At 44.5% G+C, this 19,181-nt stretch overlaps 1 long non-coding RNA gene across 7 annotated transcripts in view; it reads left to right on the plus strand.

Moving 5' to 3' along the window:
- LOC117196725 (uncharacterized) overlaps positions 1–19,181 on the plus strand; it is a 214,527-nt gene that overhangs the window by 69,339 nt on the left and 126,007 nt on the right. For 3 of the 7 annotated variants that reach the window (XR_004477052.2, XR_004477050.2, XR_004477049.2), the window contains exons 3-4: positions 9,086–9,262; positions 11,020–11,103. The exons of 1 other annotated variant lie outside the window; for it this stretch is intronic. This is a non-coding gene — a long non-coding RNA (uncharacterized LOC117196725). Of the gene's footprint in view, positions 1–9,085; positions 9,263–11,019; positions 11,104–13,117; positions 13,222–19,181 lie in introns of all 7 variants that reach the window. 3 more of the 7 variants (XR_007474457.1, XR_004477053.2, XR_004477051.2) reach the window with 2 other exon arrangements.

Genomic DNA, 19,181 nt, shown 5'->3' on the forward strand with positions numbered 1-19,181 from the left:
AAAAATAGTGGTCACCCTCTCCCTCTGAATCTCCCTAGATACAGGTCATACCTTTGGGAATTGGAACAATGCTTACTGAATTGAACACCCCCAAATGGCACAGAGGCCCTCACGAACAGGGCATTGCAGAAACGCCCAAGTCTGTTGGAGACGTTCAATGTCATTCAGGTCTGAGCACCTAGCACATCCTGGAGCCACCAGGCTTGTTCACACCTGCTTAATCTTTCCAAGACATAGAGCAGGCAGATTGGTTCCTATAAGACACTTATGCAAAAGGCAGGCAAAGCTCTGCTGTGGGAAGAGTCTTATATGTGCCCCACCCCGAGCCATTCCAGACAGCAGAGGTGTCAGGGGACTGATAGGAGCTTTGGTGTGGTTTATACTCAATAAAATGCTTAGATTTTGTCTCCTCCTCCTGTCTCCCTCCCCCCGCACCAAATCACACAAACAGAAAAGTGAGGCCCAATAATCCTCTTATCAATGCAAGTAAAAAGAATTACTACGTTAGCCACCTCCTGATATCCAGTGCTCTCCCAAGGCCGAGATTAAAACTCTATAAGATCCCATTTCTGCATCTATAAAATGGGGCAAAATACAAGCTCACAGGGCAGTGGGAGGTTTAGAGATGAAGAGATGCAAGTTTGCAAGACCCCTGGCACTTGGGTTGCCCCAAAGTGGGAGCTTCCCTCCCCTGTCCTCTTTCTAGTCTGCACAATCCTGATCCAGCAACACTCTTGTGATAAAACACAGTTTGGCAGGCTGTGAAATTGTTAACGTTTGGATTCGGATGATGGCGAGGGAGAAAATTAAATTGCACACATCTGGAGTAAGACCGGGAGCTCAGGAATGATCTGCCAAAGGGAAGCTTGATTTGGAAAAGTGGTCCCTAGTTTTTACGACTTCCCAGTACAAAAGCACCACTCGAAAGGGTCAGAGCTCAGGATGTGCTGTAGTTGAACGTGACTTAGTGATGGGAGGCCTGGAGGATGAACACTGAACCTCCTTCTGAGGAAAGAGGGAGAGTAGGGTCCAAAGAAGGTAGGAAAGCACTGCTCTTTCCTGGAACTAGAGTGGAAAGCCTCCTTCCAAATCCAGGCAACTTCTCCTTGCCCAGAGGTGACTTTGGAATTTGTGTCTTTCTGCAGCCATTGGTTAACAGTTAGAAATCCATCCATAAAATTTGGTCAGAAAGCTATAATTTTCCCTCTGGAAAATTGCCCCGTTGTGTAGAAATTTTGCTTGTTTGTTTGTTTGTTTTAATTCTTGTAAGATGCTAAAAATAGCATGGGACTCATTGTTGACAAGGGTAGCTAAGTGTTTCTAAATCAGGATGTCAACTGATTTTGCTGCCATTATATGCAAGCTTTCTCTCGGAAAGAAGCAGTATGAAAAGGGTCGGATGCAAATATACTATCCTGTTTATCTTGTATTGATTCAGTCAAGACTTTCCTTGGTCATTTAAGCCTGCCGAAGGCATTTTAAATATTACAGGATCCCAACGTATCTATCTTATTATTCACTCCTGGGGCCCAAGTCCCTCTGCTAGTGTGGTTCCCAGTCTATAATAGATGACCAGTAACTATGGAATGGGAGGATGAAGGAACGGTTGCAGCAAGTAATGACAGAACTAACTGTAAGCGGTTCCAGGGTTCTGGCTATTTCTTCCTCTCTTCAACCCACCACTCAACATTCCATTTCCTAGAAAAACGCTCACGTTATGCCAGGTGAGACTGGATTACGTGACCTCTAGGCTAGCACTGGCTTCTCTTCCCACATCCTCTTCTTAAAGAACCCATCCGAGAACTTGTTCCCTTATCCCTAACTTGTAGGAGTGTTTTCAAACTCCTCTGATTGTAAGAATCACCTGGAATGCACACTGAACACACAGCTTCCCAAGTCCTTCCTGTGGAGCTCAACCTCAGCTGCATATTAGATTCAACAGGGGAGCTTTTAAAACTGCTGATGACCAAGCTGTCTCCCAGACCAAGCTCGGGGTGTAGGATCCCAGTCATCAGTGGCTTTAAAGCTCCCTGAGTGGTCCTGCGTGCGGCCAAGTTTGAGTACCACTGTCAAGATTGTGATTCAGCAGGTCTGCTCTGGGACTTTAGGGACCGTGTGGAAGTGCCCCAGGTGATTCTTATCATCATGGAGAGATTTTTGGAAATATCGGGCTACAGTCTGGGGACCAGATCAAGCACAGTTTCTGAAACGTGCATCAATATCTCGTACGACGGGTCAGTCCCCTGTGTGCAGTTGAATGGTCCGGTGGCAAACACCTAATTAAGTTGGACCAATCACATCCTCTCACCTGGGATATTGGAAAGGGAATCAGTGGGTTGCAGGTGGTGTCCTTTGTAAGAAAATATAAAGTAAATTTGAGATGGGATAGTCATGTCTATTCCATTACATGTGAAGCTGGGGGAAGGAGGCAACAGACCCGCTGAGAGAAAGAAGTAGTCATAAAAAAGAGAGAGAGAGAAGGAGAAAGATATCCTTAGATCCTGAAAGCTTTCTTTCTGCTCCTGATTCCTCATTCTCATGAGGCCGAGGTATCTGTTCTACCCATAGGTTCGTTCGTTATTCCTTAATTCTTTACACCTTCTATGTGTTTCTATATATTTCTTTATTATTTTCTAGATTAAGTAGGTTTTTCTTTCTTACCAATTCAGATATAATTGTGATGGGACATATTCACCATTCTTCCCAGAGCCCAACAAACAATGGTGTCTGCCCCGGGATCCACATTTCCTAATCACAAAGTTTCTTTTTTCTTTTACAGTCAGGTTTGTGGCGCTGTAACTTATCAACAACAAAACTAACCTTTTGTGTTGCATTATGTGAACTTTGACAAATGTGACAGTTGTGTAGCCACCTTTATATTCACAATATAGACTATTTCTATCACCCCCAAAACTTCCCTCTGCCCACTTTGTACCTTCAGCTTCTGGCATTCACTAATATCGTGTCTGTACCTATAGTTTTGGGTTTTGTTTTTTTTTTTTCCTTTCCGTAATGTCACATGATTGGAATCATACCGTTGGCTTACTTTTGAGTCTGGCCTCCTTCACTTAACAGTGCTTTTTTTTTTTTTTTTTTTTTTTTAACGGTGCATTTTGGACTAATCCACATTGTTGCACGTATCAGAAGTGTTTTGTTTTGTCTTTTGTTTTGCCCAGTTGTATTTCACTATATGGCTATACCATCATTTGTTCATCCATCCGCCAGTTGAATGACATTTGAGTAGTCTGTTTTTTTCTGGGTTTTGGTGATTATGAATAAATCCATCGTAAACATTTGTATTCAGCTTTTTGTGTGAAAATATATTTTCATTCTTCTTGGGTAAATGTCCAGGGATGGAATTACTGAGTAATATGTAAGTGTATGTTTAAATTTATTAGAACGTGTCAAACTACTTTGCAAAATGGCTGTACCATTTTGCACTTCCATGAGCAGTGTATGAGAATTCCAATTGTTCTTACTCTTTTCGGCACTAGCTGTTGCCACTTTGATTTTTTAAATTATTTTAGCCATTCTAATAGGTAATGGTGTCTCATTGTGGTTTTAAGTTGGATTCCCTTTTCTAATGACGGATAATGTTAAGCATTGTTTCATGTATTTATTTATCATCTCTATCTTCCTTGGTGAAGTGTCTCAAGATATTTTCCCCATTTCTTTGTTAGGTTGCTTTCTTATTATGGAGTTTTGAGTGTTCTTCGATAGTAATCCTTCATCAGGCATTTATTTTGCAAATATTTTCTCACAGCTTTCGGCTGGTTTATTCATTTTAACTGTGTCTCCTGAAGGGTAGAAATTTTTAATTTTGATGAGGTCCAACTTACCAATTTAAAAAGAAAGGATTGTATTTGTTGTGCTGTATCAAAGAAATCTTTGCCCAAGTCAAGATTTCCTCCAATCCCAAGGTTTTCTTCTATCCTTTCTTCCCATGTTTTACATTTAGGTCTATGATCCATTTAGACTTAATATTTGTATATGGTACAAGTTATAAACCAGTGTTCATTCATTTTGCATATAGTGTCCAATTACCATTTGTTGAAAAGACTATCCTCAGTTCTGACTTGTTATTTATACCTGTTTCTTTAGCTATTTTTAGTAGCTGCTTTAGGGTTTCCTGCATATATTTTTAAATTATTGCAGTCAACCTACAAATACCACTTTAACCCTACCTGTATAATGAAAGAATCTTACAACAGTAAACTTCCAATTCTTCTCTAAGGTAGGCCTGCATACCTGGGCCTCAAAGGTGGATTCTCTGCCTGTTTCTGTGTCTCTTCTCCATAGCAGCCAGCCTCTGCGTTGCATCTGTGATGGGTCCTGTGGAACAGCTGTTTACTGCCCTTCTCCCAACAGTAGGTCTCTGTTGGTTATGAACTCTTTCGTCGCCCTCCCCGGATACAGAGGGATTTTATATTTTATCCTTCTCTGAGCCTCAATGAGTCTTTACCTGTGCCCTGGACGTTACAGGGTTTGCTCTGCCTCTCCAGGTAGCTTAAGGATTTTGTTCAGTAGGGGGAAAGGGTTCATTCAGATGGGGCTTCCTGCCTCCCCATGGTGGCCGTGATTTCTCTCCCCCAGGCCTGCATCACCTAAGCAGGCTCACTCTGGTCTACTGCTGGTCCCCAGCCTTTCTTGTGAGCATCTGGTGGACCAATCTGGAAATCCTGCCAGTGAGTGAGAGCTCCCAGTGTGTCTGTGGCTCCTACTGGTCCCATAGTCTCATGCTGGCCTAGGCTCAGTCTTTGGCAATTTATTTAAAATGTTAAGGTACCTTCTGGTGTTGCTTCTTCCCACGGCCTGCCATGTAGAAAACTGTGCTCCCAGCCCCCTTGGAGAGGCCTGTCTTTACTTGGAAATTGGGCTACTTGGTGGCCCTGTAACTTCAGCTCTTTCACAGGTTCAAGAACAGTAAATTGATACAGCCACTATGGAGAACAGTATGGAGGTTCCTTAAAAAACTACAAATAGAACTACCATATGACCCAGCAATCCCACTACTGGGCATATACCCTGAGAAAACCATAATTCAAAAAGAGTCATGTACCACAATGTTCATTGCAGCTCTATTTACAATAGCCAGGACATGGAAGCAACCTAAGTGTCCAACATCGGATGAATGGATAAAGAAGATGTGGCACATATATACAATGGAATATTACTCAGCCATAAAAAGAAATGAAATTGAGTTATTTGTAGCTAGGTGGATGGACCTAGAGTCTGTCATACAGAGTGAAGTAAGTCAGAAAGAGAAAAACAAATACCATATGCTAACACATATATATGGAATCTGAAAAAAAAAAAAGAGAAGAAAATGGTCAGAAGAACCCAGAGGCAAGACGGGAATAAAGATGCAGACCTACTAGAGAATGGACTTGAGGATATGGGGAGGGGGAAGGGTAAGCTGTGACAAAGTGAGAGAGTGGCATGGACATATATACACTACCAAACGTAAGGTAGATAGCTAGTGGGAAGCAGCCGCATAGCACAGGGAGATCCGCTCGGTGCTCTGTGACCACCTAGAGGGGTGGGCTAGGGAGGGTGGGAGGGGGGGAGACGCAAGAGGGAAGAGATATGGGAACATATGTATATGTATAACTGATTCACTTTGTTATAAAGCAGAAACTAACACACCATTGTAAAGCAATTATACTCCAATAAAGATGTTAAAAAAAAAAAAAAGAAATTCCTTAATTTAAATTAATACTTTGCCATGCGCAACTTTGCCTCAGATCCAAGGATCCTAGGATTTACTAAACACATCGAAATCACTTAAAAAAAAAAAAAAAAAGAAAGAAAAAGAATAGTTCACCTGGATTTTTCTTGTTGTTAGGGTGGGTGAAGAGTTTTCTGTACCCAAGGCGGAAGTGGGACCCCCTCTTTACACAAAGACGTTAAACTTCCAGAAAACACCCGCTTCTCTCTTAGACACATACAGGATATAGACCAGATCAACAAGTCACTTCAATGTTCAGTTCATCATTGAACAGCTAATCCAATCAAGACAATCTCTCTGAATTATATACCTAAGTATTGATTGATTGAACCTCATGAGCTATTTACTGATACACAGATACACAAATCTCATTTTTATCATTTCTTCCAATACATTTCTAGGTAGACGGTTTTAGCTTGGAGTTCTTTTAATGCTATTTTAATGCTGTGTTTCTTTCCTTTTTAAAATATGGTAAAATAATTTAGTACTTGTATTAGTTTCTTACGTCTTTGATAACAGATTGCCACAAACTAGTTTTGCCTAAAACAACAGAAATTTACTCTTTCACAGTTCTGCAGACCAGCAGTCTGAAATTGAGGTGTGGGCAGGGTAGCCTGCTTTTGGAGGATCCGTGTTCCATGCTTTTCTCCTAGCCTCTGGTGGCTGCCAGCAGTCCCTGGTGTTCCTTGGTTTGGGGATGCATCACCCCAATCTTTGCCTCCATCTTTTTTTTTTTTTTTAATTGAAGTATAGTTGATTTACAATGTTTCAGGTGTACAGCAAAGTGATTCAGTTATACTTACATATACATATGTATATATATTCTTTTTCAGATTCTCTTCCATTATAGGTTATGACAAGATATTGAATGTAGTTCCCTGTGCTATACAGTAGGTCCTTGTGGTTTACCTGTTTTATATATAGTCGTGTACATCTGTTAATCCCAAATTCCCAATTTTTCCCTCCCCGCTTTCCCCTTTGGTAACCACAAGTTTGTTTTATACCTCTGTGAGTCTCTTTCTGTTTTGTAAATAAGTACATTTGTATCACTTTTTTAGATTCCACATACTAGCGATATATGGTACTTGTCTTTCTCTGTCTGACTTACTTCACTTAGTGTGATAATCTCTAGGTCCACCCATGTTGCTGCGAATGGCATTATTTCCTTCTTTGTTATGGCTGAGTACTATTCCACTGTGTATATGTACCACATCTTCTTCATCCATTCACCTGTCGATGGACAGTTAGGTTGTACCTCCATCTTCACATCGCCATCTTCACTCTATGCATCCTCTTCTCTTATAAGGACACCTATCATTGGATGTAGGGTCCACCCTAAACCCAGGACCATCTCATCTTGAGGTCCTTAACTTATTTATATCTGCAAAGACCTTTTTTCCAAATAAAGTCACCTTCACAGATTCTAGGGGTTAGGGATCAGATATATCTTTTGTGGGGCCCTACAGTTCTATTGATTTATGTTTACCCAGTCACATGTGTTGTTTTCATAGTTGTAAGTTTTGTATCCACTGAGTCACTGTTACTTGGTGAAGACCAAATGATTTAATCAGTGAAGCCATTTGCTAATATATATGTGTGTGTATGTGTGTGTGTATATATATATATATATATATATATATATTTTTTTTTTTTTTTTTTCCTGAAACACCCACCAAGAAAATCATTAGACGTACTTTGGCTGGACTGGGATCTTTAGTGGGTCTGTAGTTTCAAAGTGAGTGGGGCACAGCATCACCAGAAAGCCCACCCAAAATTAAGACGAAACTGAATTAAGAGTAATTAATAACCCAAAGTTAGTTTATGTTGACCACCACAGACAACTTATGTTTGGCAGGTATAGACTCATTTCTCTGGTTTATATGGTCATTAAAATGAAGCACCATGGAGCCATAATGATCTGAATAATTTAATTCTGCTATTCAGGGATGAAGAAGAACTGAGTTCATATCTCAGCTAATCCATTTATAAGGTATGGGACCCTACACAAGTTATGCCATGAGTCTGTGCCTCACTTTTCCCGTCTGTTAAATAAAAATAATATTACCTAGGTTCTCTCAGTGTTGTCCTGAAGATTCAATTAGGTGAGACCATGTAGGCAAAGCAGGGGCAAGTTCCAAGCACTAATAAACGTTAGTGACCCTCCCCTTTGACCCCATATTGCTATTCATTAAATTAACCTTTCCCCACATGAACTGATTACGTAATGCTTTATGGCATTTTTCTGCTCATGCAGAAATGAAAGCAAGAAAGAGGCCTGGAATGGAAGTCAGGAGAAGTGGACTCTAACCCAAAGACCTCTATAACCCAGCTGTTTAGGCTGCACAACTGGGCTTCCTTCCCTGGGCCTCAGTTCCCTTAACCACAAAACAAAGGGCTCCAAAGTTATCCACCATCTCGCAGTCCCTTGCAACCCGGACCGCACACAATTTACATATTGGTTGGCACAGTAAGTGTCAGGGATACATCCAGACTTTCACACCATCAGTGATTCACTGATAATCTCCTAACTCAGAGAGTAAAACCAGCACAATCGGGAGAATAAAAACCCCTCTCTTTGCCAGGAAAGAAGCCTTGGATTTGGGGGTAAAACAGATGCAGGACTACGTGGGTTTTCCGCCAGGCCCAGTGGATAGTGTATTCAAGGCCTGTCTCGTCCCAGAAGAGCTGGCACCACCCCAACCTCAGCCCCACACAGACCAGCGTTTATGGCCTTTCCAAAACCTCCCAAGTATGTATTTCATAAAAGCAGGGCCTGGTTCAAATCCCTTGTAATGTCTCCAAAGGGAAAGAATAGAGTCAATAATCAGGGCTGTGTCTGTGTGTCGTAAATTCCCCAATCCCCTATTCCCTCTCCCAGCTAGCACACGCGGGCGCACGCACACACACACCTAAACACAGCCATAAATATATACACTCCCATTGAACAGACTGGGGATTCAAATTACAGTTACAGTGTAATAAAACTGACTGATCTGTGGGGTGTGTGCAGAAGTGTAAGTGTGTGTGTGTGTGTGTGTGAGTGAGAGAGAGAGAGAGAGAGAGACTTACAAGCCTCCTCCATTACTTGAGAGATCCCTCTGGGACACTGAAATAAGCTGTCTTCACTGAACCGTCCTGGAAGCTTCTTATCCCTGGATGCAGGGCTGGCTACCTAATTCGCAGGCCCAGTCTTCAAAACTTAAGAATTTCAAAACAGCACCAGCAGAGCCTGAAACCAAGTGTGAGATGAGACCTTCTCACTGTCAAGACCACATGCGATTGTGCAAGTCACACTCTGGCTTATTAACAAACCAGCGGGTCTGGATCAGGTTCTCATACCCTGCACCGTTTCTTTAGGATATCTTACACTGAAATGGGCTCGTGGGGGTGTGTGACATCACAGAAACGGAGTGGTCTTTGGAAAGAGGCTGGCCTGGGTTTGAATCCTGCTAGACCACATACCAACGGTGTCTCCTTGGACACTTCCATTCCTCGTTTTGAACGTCAACATCCCATCTATTAAATGGAGACAGGGTGAGTCATTTCCCAGAATTACAAGGAGGATTAAATGCAGCAAGACGTATAAAACTGCGAGGACAAAGCCTGGCACACAGTAGGTGTTCAAAGGGCCCTTCTTTGGGGCACAGAACTTGCAGATCTGTCCAAAGAAAAACCACACTATTAAAAATGAAGCTATTGTAATTGAGGTTTGCCAGGGGTCGCTGGTGATGAGGACCGAGTGGGATTTGAAAGCCTGACACACCGTTTTCAATGTCCTTTCTTTTACCTCTAATGAGGTTTCTCCCTTGGGGGTGGGAAGGGATGACCTTCGAAAAGGCGTCGGAGTTTGGGGGCTCAGGCAGGCATCAACTAAGAGTGAAGACAAGTTGTACGGGGAAAGGGGGAGGGGAGGAAGAGAAAGAAAGAAAAGTTAGCGCTGGAATCTGAAGAGTGCCTGGGTTTATTTTCTTGGCTGGGACGGAGAACTTTCTGGCAGCCAGGTTCTTGGACCGCAGCCGACGGCTCCGCGGCTCCCATTGGCCGGCGCGCAGCTGTTGCTACGCGGGTGGACCAATGGCGCGCGAGGGGCGTTCTCGCTCTGCTCTTTCCCGGGATGGCCGCGGGAGCCCCGGGGACTCGGCAGGAGCGGGCCTCTCGCCGGGGCATTTTTTTCTTTTTCTTTCTTTCTTTCTTTCTTTCTTTCTTTTTTTTTTTTTTTTTTTTTATTTTAAAGGAGGGGCCGGCACTGAGTTGTGGGCGAGCCTGGGCGGGGCGGACGCCTCCCTGCGCCGCGCCCCGGGAGGTTGGTTCACCTGACCGACTCGTTCCTCGGGCTCCCTCGCCCTCCAGCCTTTACACCGCCTGGGGGAACAGGGTTGGACGCGCGGGCTGTTTTATTGTATTTATTTATTTTTCCCTCCTGGAGCCTGTGCGTGTTTTATGTTTTAATAACTTTATCAACTCAGTGAAGTTGCGCGAGAGCACCGGCAGCTTCTCTCGCCTCCCTCCTTTTCCCCCCTGTCTCTAACAGGCCTCTGGGTCACTTCCAAAAGGTAAATTGCACCCCCCCCCCCCCGAAAGCCCCACCCCACCCCGGTCTCCACACAGACACTGGTTTTGGAGCATTTGGCCTTGAGGAGCACAGTTTTCTTGCTGCAAAGCAGGGCCTCAGTTTCGAAGTTTTTCAGGAGGGAGATTTCCTGGGTAAGAGGGAAGGAGAATTGAGGCGTAGGCCGCACTCGGTACTTTGGATTAATAATAACATCAGTAGTAAAATAATAACTATCACTTGCTGTACCAGACACTGTACTGAACAACTGTATTTATTACTCTGTATTAGACGCTGTGCTTTTGCTCTGAAGCAATTTGCCATGCTTCATCCTATTTAAATCTTGTTATAGATGGGTAAACTGAGGCACCGAGCACTGAGGCACTTTGCTCCAGGTGGCCAGGCAAAAGCAGGACTCGAAGCCGAGTGTGTCTCTGGCTCCAGAAACCTTGGTTCTACCCACTTTCTGTGTTGTTGCAGAACTCTAAGATAGCCCCTGAGGTATGGGGGATCCCGGGTCCCCCATCTAGGCATGCGTCTCAGTTGAGTCCATGCCCAGCCCCCCGCCAGGTAGAACCAGCCTGTAAAAGCGTTGCTCTAACACACGGCTGCACTTGACATAAACCCACCTGCGTGCTGGGAGTCACTAATTCCCAATTTTGTGGAGAACCCCCCAGTTCAGCATAGGTAACAAAATGTGTTTCTTTGTCCTACAAAGTTTCTTTTTTTCTGTGTTTTCAAGGGGCTTCCTTCCAGTTCTCCTTGTTACGGCTTCACCGTTGGCTGGCGTGGTCAGTACGGCAGGCAGAATTACCCCAACTCACAGGTGAGCACGGTGAGGCCAGAGATGCAGTGCCTCTGGCCAAGGTCACACAGTAACACAGTGGCGGACCCAGGGCTGGAGTGGAGCCTTCCCCTCCTCTGTGTGCTCCCTAGCTAGCGTCTCTGTTCGCCAAGAACTCCATGGCCTATAAATTAGGAATTTAAAACAACAGCAAAAGGTAGGGATCAGGAATGCAGGAGAGAAAAAAAAAAGTCAGTGAGAAATGAACTCAGTCCTGTTTTTTGTTTGGAAACTGCCTGGGAAGTGGCCGCATAGCTGGGAGCAGGACTGTCTGGTGGAGGAGTGTCTGCTGGCAAAAGGCTGGTTTCTACCTGGCAGAAGGCTACCTACCACCCTAGCCCTTGTTTTGAGCCTGGCACTGCAGCGAAGCGTGTCTGTACTCAGTCTGCTGTTGCCTAATAGGCTGAGCAGAAAGGCCCGGACTAGCCTTCCCTCTGTCCTTTCCAGGGGGAGAGGATCTGGTCGTGCTCCCCTCTTTCCCTCACACAGCAGAAGCCAAGGGGTGTTTCTCTTCTGATGACTTAAAGGAGATGTGTCTGAACTTCCGTACCCAGGGTTACCCAGCTGCTGAGAGCCTTTCCAGCTCCACGCGTCCCCAGAGATTCCCTGGGTCCCAGAAAGATAGTACTGTCTCCTTCCTTAAATCCCCCTAGCTTAAGAAGCCTAGCCGAAACCCTGCTCATAATCTTTCGCCATAAAGTTTATCTTCTAAAACCTACGGAAAATAAAAATCAGGATTGGGGCAAAGCAGATTGTTGTGTTTGTAGAGGCTGATATAGTTGCTGACTGTTTTCCCTGGTATCCCACTCTTAACTCTTTAGGCAGCCTGGAATTTGAAAGAATGTTTGCAAAGCTGCTTTCTTCCTGAACACTAACCTAAATCCCTCTGGTTGCAACCTCTGCTCCTTCCCAAGCCTTGCAGGGCAGTGAGACACCTACCCACACAATGCTGTGTCTCCTGCTTTCAGTGTTCTTTATAGCCAAGAGCCACACAGATGTCCTTTCTCCTTCCACAAGCATTTCATTATAGGGTACTCTGCCTCTGTGGTGGGCACTGGGGACTCCCACCCCAATGCTTGCAGTCAAGTGAGAAAAATCTATTACCCAAACCCCATCACAAGCCCAAGCTTAAACTGCTCTCCATGTTACAAGAGAGACATACATACATGACACCATCACAGAGTATAAAGGAACTTAAAAGTCATTTATAGCAATCAAGACAGGCTTCCTGGAGGAGGTGATATTTGAGCTGAGGTTTCATGGATGGACATAGTGTAGAGGCTGGGGTGAGTGTATGATAGGAAGAAGAACCAGCACAGGCACATGTCCTCTGTTGGGTCTGATATCCACGTATCTGCTCAGAACATTTAGCAGGGCTTCTTGCAGTCCAATCCATTCTCCATGGATGGGAAATTACTTTTTTATTGAGACTGGTAAAAATCAGCTTCTCTAAGAACATGAGTCTTTCACCTAAGACAAGAAATCGGGACCGCATGTTTAGGCCTGGTCTTGCTAGGTGGGTGTACAGGTCACCAAAGGGATAAAATTGACACTTTTTTTTTTTTTACTGCTTCCATAATCGGGGAGCAGGAACACTGGAGTATTCGATTTCTGCCTTGGCCCAGTGTAATTAGTATTATTAAGAAGTGTTAAACTTTCAGTGCCCCAGAACTGAGAGAGTTCACCCTCAAATGCCTCCATGGTTTATGAAGTGCTGAGTGGAAGCCTGGTGCTCCCTAAGTGTGACACCTGGGAACCCTTCCAACCACACTGAGAGATAGAACTGTTCAACCCCTTTTTGCAGATGAGAAAAACAAGGCCCAGAAAACCCTTGGGTCCTGACTTCCAGTGTGTGACATGAATACGGAATAGGATGAAGTCCCCTTTGACGGTTCACAGAATGAGTGTTTTATGTCACAGGCTCACAAAAGGTCAGGTTTGGACAGCAGTTCAGAGCAATTTGTTTTTCAATTCTTATCCGGTGTTTGATCTGCAGATACCCTGCACATTTTGCAAGTTCTCTTTGTGATGACCTGCATTGGTACCTGTTTTCGCTAACTGGAAGAAATGTGAAGAGGGTTTTCGCAGTTAGGGAGAAAGGTAATTGCTTCTTAGCGGGGGAAACCTGTGTTAACACCCCTGACATGTCCAGACTCGACCTCAGTCTTTCCTTTAACAGGGAATTCACTGCCTTTTTGATGAAGCCAGGTTGACTTTCAGGGCTTTGATGATTCAAAAAAAAAAAAAAAAAACCTTCAGCCTCAAGACCTCTGAGCAAAGACATTCATTAAAGGTTTGAACCAAGCTGGTGGGCATAAATAGCAATCAGGTGTACTGGAGGTGATAGAAGCCCTGCCAGTAAAGGAAGAACCCAGGATACCTTCATAGAGGTCCTAATCTACGTGTCTCAGAGCCCTTGAGGGGCTACACCCCCATCGCTCCCCACAGTCTCTCCTACCTTCTTAGGAGTTTGAGTTATGATGTTAAGGAATTGAGTCAACCCTACTTCTCAGTGGTCTCCCTGTGGAAACCCTTCTAGACCTAATACCACCAAAGTGAGTCTCTGAGGTCACCTTTCCAGGCTTCGTGCGCGGGTTGGTGGTGAAGGGCCACGGAGGTGCTATTGTCAGACACCTGGAGTCGGCTTTCCAAGCCCACAGGATCCCGTACTGTGCTTCTTGTTGCCCCTCCAGTTGGGTGCTTCCCTGATGGATATGAAGTAGCTTGAGCCTCTCCTAAGTATCAGTCTCAGAAGCCTCCTCAAGTAGAGCCTTCCTTGCTTCATCCATCCGTCCATCCATCCGTTCCACACATTTACTGAGCTTCTACTATATGTGACACTGCGGGGATGAAGTTGGCAAAGCAGTCCTATCCTTGCTTTCAGGACACTTACAGTCTGGTAGATGGAAAAAGACAATGTTGAAAGGACGAGGAATGAAATGTCAAATTCCCATGATTACGCAGGATCGGGTTTCCTCTTCAGACAATTCCTCTGGCTCCTGAGAATGAAATAGGGGACGGAGCAGCGGGAAGCACTCTCCATCAGCTGCTCACACCGCTAGCGTTCAATCCATCACCTGCTGTTTTAAATTTCCTGCAGACGCCACACGTGCCCTGAAGTTACTGCGTTTGTTTCCTTCCTTCCCAGTGGCTGAACTGCCTTCACTCCACTAGAATGAAAGCTCTGTGAAGGGAGGAACTTTCTGTAGTTGGCTCACTTCTGAACCCCCGGTGCCAGCAGAATCCCTGGAACCAAGGGGGAGCCCCGTCATATTTGCTGAGCTAATGAGTGACTTTTACCTCAAACCTGAGCGAGGTGGGAACGCTAGAGGCACCTGGGAGAAGGTGAGCAGCAGCTCCAGGAGGCAGTTGGGTGCACCTGTACCTATGGGGAACGTCCTGCCGTTGGCATGTGCTGTTGTCACACAGAGAGGCTGCAGTCTGCTCCCCAGGAATCCTTTGGGGATTTGGAAAGAAGACTTCTTTGTTTTCATAATTTAATTACTGCTTAACAATTAAATCCCAGTTCAGAGATAACTTCTTGAATTTGCAACTGAAGAACTTTTTTTTTCTTTTACTCCCCCACCTCTCTTCCCAGAAATAGGTGCCTAGCCTTAAACCCGTGTACTTAGCAGCTGGCTGTGGAAGCCCATGAGTAATCTCTCACCTTAATCAAGGAAGGGAGAAATGGAAAACTTGATCCCCAGGTGGCTTCATAGGAACGGAAAAAAAAAAAAAAATGGAGGTGCTGGCATCGTCCAGTGCTTATAATATTTTCCTTTTTTAAAACAGTCATTATTTTTGTGCTAGCAGTGTGCTTTGTAATCACTGCTGAGCATGATTTCTACATCAGCAAAGCATTTTATTTATTTTGAGGAAGCCGCAGTTGAGGTCAAGTGTGGGTAAGGGCTTCTTTCTTAAGGCATAGCACAAACAGCTCAGACCCCAGGAAGGATCAACATGCGTAGAGTCCCTGTTGCCCTTGGTAACGTCTCCTCCAAAGATTACATCTCCCATGTGGTGAACTGCAAAGGGGGAAGGGCCACACTCTGAAGGGGTTTGACCCACAAAGAAAGAAGCAACATCTTCTCGTGCTGTCAGGGCTGGAAGGGAGGGCTCTGAGCAGAGTACCCGCACCCACCCTGTCTCTGTGGCATGGCGCTAACTATTAGGGATGTCGTCTCTCATCCCCACATTGCAGACAAGGAGGGGGCGGTGGGATGTCACTGGAGGAGATGGAAGATGGATAGCCCTGGACGTTCCTCTGTCCTATTGACACAGACACACCCGTCTCTCTGTCTCACTGCCTGCATCACCTTCAATTTGGCCAGATGAACATCATGGGGGAAATTTCATCTGGACCAGGAATCTTAAAACACTAACAAAAAGAGCTGGCTCCTGTGAGACATGAGGATGGGACCATTAGAAGTTGGGAGCTGGGGCCATTAGGAAGCAGCCAGGCTATGTCGATGCACAGGGGGATTTCTGCTCGATAATGGGAAATGTGAACACAGGTTAGTGCTGTGATTACCGCATCCTGGAGGGGGGGCCCTGAGAGGCCAGGAATAGATTTAGACTCACTCGAGCAAAGACTGGGGGAAGGGAGGAAGGTCACCTCTTCAGATCCTGGCGAAGGCACCCATGTGGTCAGAGGCGTTCTCCTCCACCGTGCAGATGGGAAGGGTCCTTTCAAGTGTCACACTGGGGAGTGGCACAGGCGTATTGTATCCTCAGACCTGGGAGGACTAGACCCTCAATCAAGACTGGGGCAGATTAAATGCAAGCCCAGAACAGAACTCTTGAGAGAGCTTAGGGAAGGCTTTGCTACACACTGCGATAAGATGGCCGAGTCCCCCCTGCTTCTGGGGGGCAGTTTGGCAACCTCCATCAAGAGCCTCAGAAAACTGACTCAAAGACACAAATTCATTCTGAAAAAATACTTAGATATCCACACAACGATTTATCTAAGAAAGAGCATCAGTGTGATGTTTGTAATGGGGAAAAATGGGAACTAATCTACATGACCAACAACAGAGGAAATAGCTAAATCAATGGTAGCGCATTCCCGCAGTGGCACTTAGCAAACCTTTAACTATGAAATCATGTTAATGACATGGAAGAATGATTATGGCCTGTTAAGTAAAAAAATGCGGGTTACACCGAGAAAGCTGATAGGATATGATCACAACTCAAGAGAGAAAAAGGTCCGAAAGAAAACAGACCAAACTGTTAGCAGTGGTTCTATCTATCAGGAGGAGGATTCTGGATGATGTTTTATAATGCTTTCCTAGTGTTCAGAGTTTTCAAAAGTATCTACTTTCGTATGTGTTAATACGTACAATATAGACCACTCTCCCTTCCTTATCTTTCTTACTCTGCGTTATTCTTCTCCACACCGGTGTTCACTGACATCCTATGTATTCAGTTGTTTATTTTCTGTGTGTCACTGGTGCTCTGTCCTCTAGCATATAAGCTTCCCAAGGGCAGGGCTTTGTCTTGTTCAGGAATCTAAATCCCCTTCCCTCCCTGGCACACAGCCTTAGACAGAATTCAATAACTATTCACTGAAAAAGTTGATGTGCTCTTTCGATAATCATAACAATGGAATATTATTAACATATAAAGGAGAAAAGTTGGAATTGCAGAGAAGGTTATGCTCGCCCCTGCCCCCGCCGTTTTCATGACCATGACAAAATCAAACCAGGTTACAGGATGTACTGAGCTTATCCTCTGTCGTGGCAGCTGATTAGCGGTAGCCATTGACTGAGTCCCACATGGGGAAGGGTAGTAAGAGGCACTCCATCAGTAGAAAGGTTCCTTTGATGACCCTAGAGCAGATGCTTTGAACCATGGGACTCCATTAAGAAAAGACTCAGCCCTCAGGACTGAAATTCCCTGGGTAAGGCCAGTGTACACTAAAGCCTGGCATTGGCTCTGTGAATTTGGTCATTCCATTTATAATGTCCACCTTTTCCACTGAATAACTATTGTCCAATCACAGTAGATGCATCATAAATTTCACCTGAAGACAGGTTTAGAAGGTACATGGTATACAGAAAAGGTCTCAAATACATACTGATTTAGAATCCTGACTCCACACTTCTTAGCTGTATGACCTCACTCAAGATACTTAAACCTTCTTAATCTGTAGTTCCCTTACCTGAAAAATAGTCCTAATCTTACAAGGTTATTCTGTGTATGAAATGAGACTATATAGAAAAGGTCTCACATAGAGCTAAGCATATGGCTTTCCCCAAATTCACATTGTGCACCAACATGAAAATCTGGTTTTCTAAGAATGAACTCAGTAATACTGACGTACAACAAATACCAGTTCCCACATTCGTGAAAATCAGGGCATAAAGTCCTCTCCTTTGAGCTGTGAATTCCTCTGTCCCGTTGTGGTCTGCCGGCCGCTGACATCCCTACCACCTGAAGGGTTTGTTAAAATGGGGTACGGGGTACAGATTCCCTGGCCTCCCTGGACTTCTAAGTCACAGTGTCTAGGACTGAATCTGAAGAACCTGCAGTCTTAAAGGGTCACCAGGTGATTCTTACCCACATTCAGGTGTGAGATCCATCATCACAACTCGTATTTCTAAGAACACGCAGAGGAGCCTGTAGCCTTTTTAAAGTCACGGCACAAAGTTTGCTTCCTTCCTCCTCTTCCAGTCTAGGGTTTTCCTTCTCGTAGGGCGACATCTCAGAGTGTGGCCTTACGAAAGAATACAGACATTTGCCATGTAGAATCTGAGCTCCCTCCAAATACTGTTCAGTGACAGAACCTTGACATGCCAAGACTGTGTCTGCAGGGCTGTGGTTAACCACACAATAGTCCTGACTGCCCAGTTCTCATTGTGAACTCATAGGGTCTTTTTAATAGGCACAAATGATCTAATGGAAATCTAAATTAAAGAAAGAACTGTCCCTGTTTTCACACCTCCCCACAAATTAATCTTTTCCCCCTTTTCTCCATATTCCTCCCCTCCAATCCTTGAATACTTAAGTTTTACAAATTCAGAATCATTACACTGATACATTTCCAAGATACGGTTCTTTTTATTTCATCATCAGTATCTTCCCCACTCTCCCTTTTCTGCTGTTCCTCCCACACCATAGAATTTCTTTCTTTGTAATAATTAAACCTTAACCTCTCTGTGAGGCTTTGCCACTCTCAAAGTAGTTTCATGCCCATCTTCTTATGAACAGAACCAGCTTCATTTATTCAGATGTTAGCTTTGTTCTTGCTTATGAAAACCATCTCAGTCGAGATTTATCCAGCAAAATGCTTAGGAGCTTGGGCTCTATGCCTGGAGAGACACGAGTTCAATTCCTGCCACTTAATACCGGTGAATTCAGACAAGTAATGTAACTTCCCACAGCTTCTCTCTCTTGTCTATGCAGTGTAGACAGTCAGCACCCAGCCCACAGAGTAGCCTTGAGGATGAAATGAGAGAATCCCTTATAAAATGCTCAGCACAAGTCCGGTGTAGAGTACGAGTTCCATTAATGTCAGTTATTGTTGTCATTAAATATATCAGATAAAGGCTTTTAACGACTATAGGAAGTGAGAGGAAGCCACCTCCATTTGGCCTGAACTGACCCCCAAATCTAACTCAATCCAGTCCACAGTTTTCAACCCAGATTAGAAAAGAAAGAACCACATTTTGTGCGGTGCCCTTCACTGATTATTTGTCTAACGGAGACATTCTGATTCCATGTTATGTGACAACATCATCTGGGACAGAAAGGTAATTTTTGAGATCTCACCCCCTACCCCACCCCCGAATAAAAAGCAGATACTTGGCATCTCTGGTTAAAGTGAAATCCAAACTTTTCAGAGTTTAGAAGTGTTTGGAAGCTACTTCTCGTAGTCGTCGGCTGGGATCTTTTTGGACTGGGGTGGAGATGGGGATGAGGGCTTCTTGTTACCAGACTTTTCGTGGGCAAGCATGTTCATGCAGGTCTCAACAAACGCCCTTGGTTCCAAGAGTTCAGGCTCAGGTAAGCTTTGGACAAACACCTGAGGCTCTGAGAGGCTTAATTGAAGTGAGCCCAAA

The sequence above is a fragment of the Orcinus orca genome, chromosome 20 (assembly GCF_937001465.1).
Source record: "Orcinus orca chromosome 20, mOrcOrc1.1, whole genome shotgun sequence".
Taxonomy (NCBI): Eukaryota; Metazoa; Chordata; class Mammalia; order Artiodactyla; family Delphinidae; genus Orcinus; species Orcinus orca.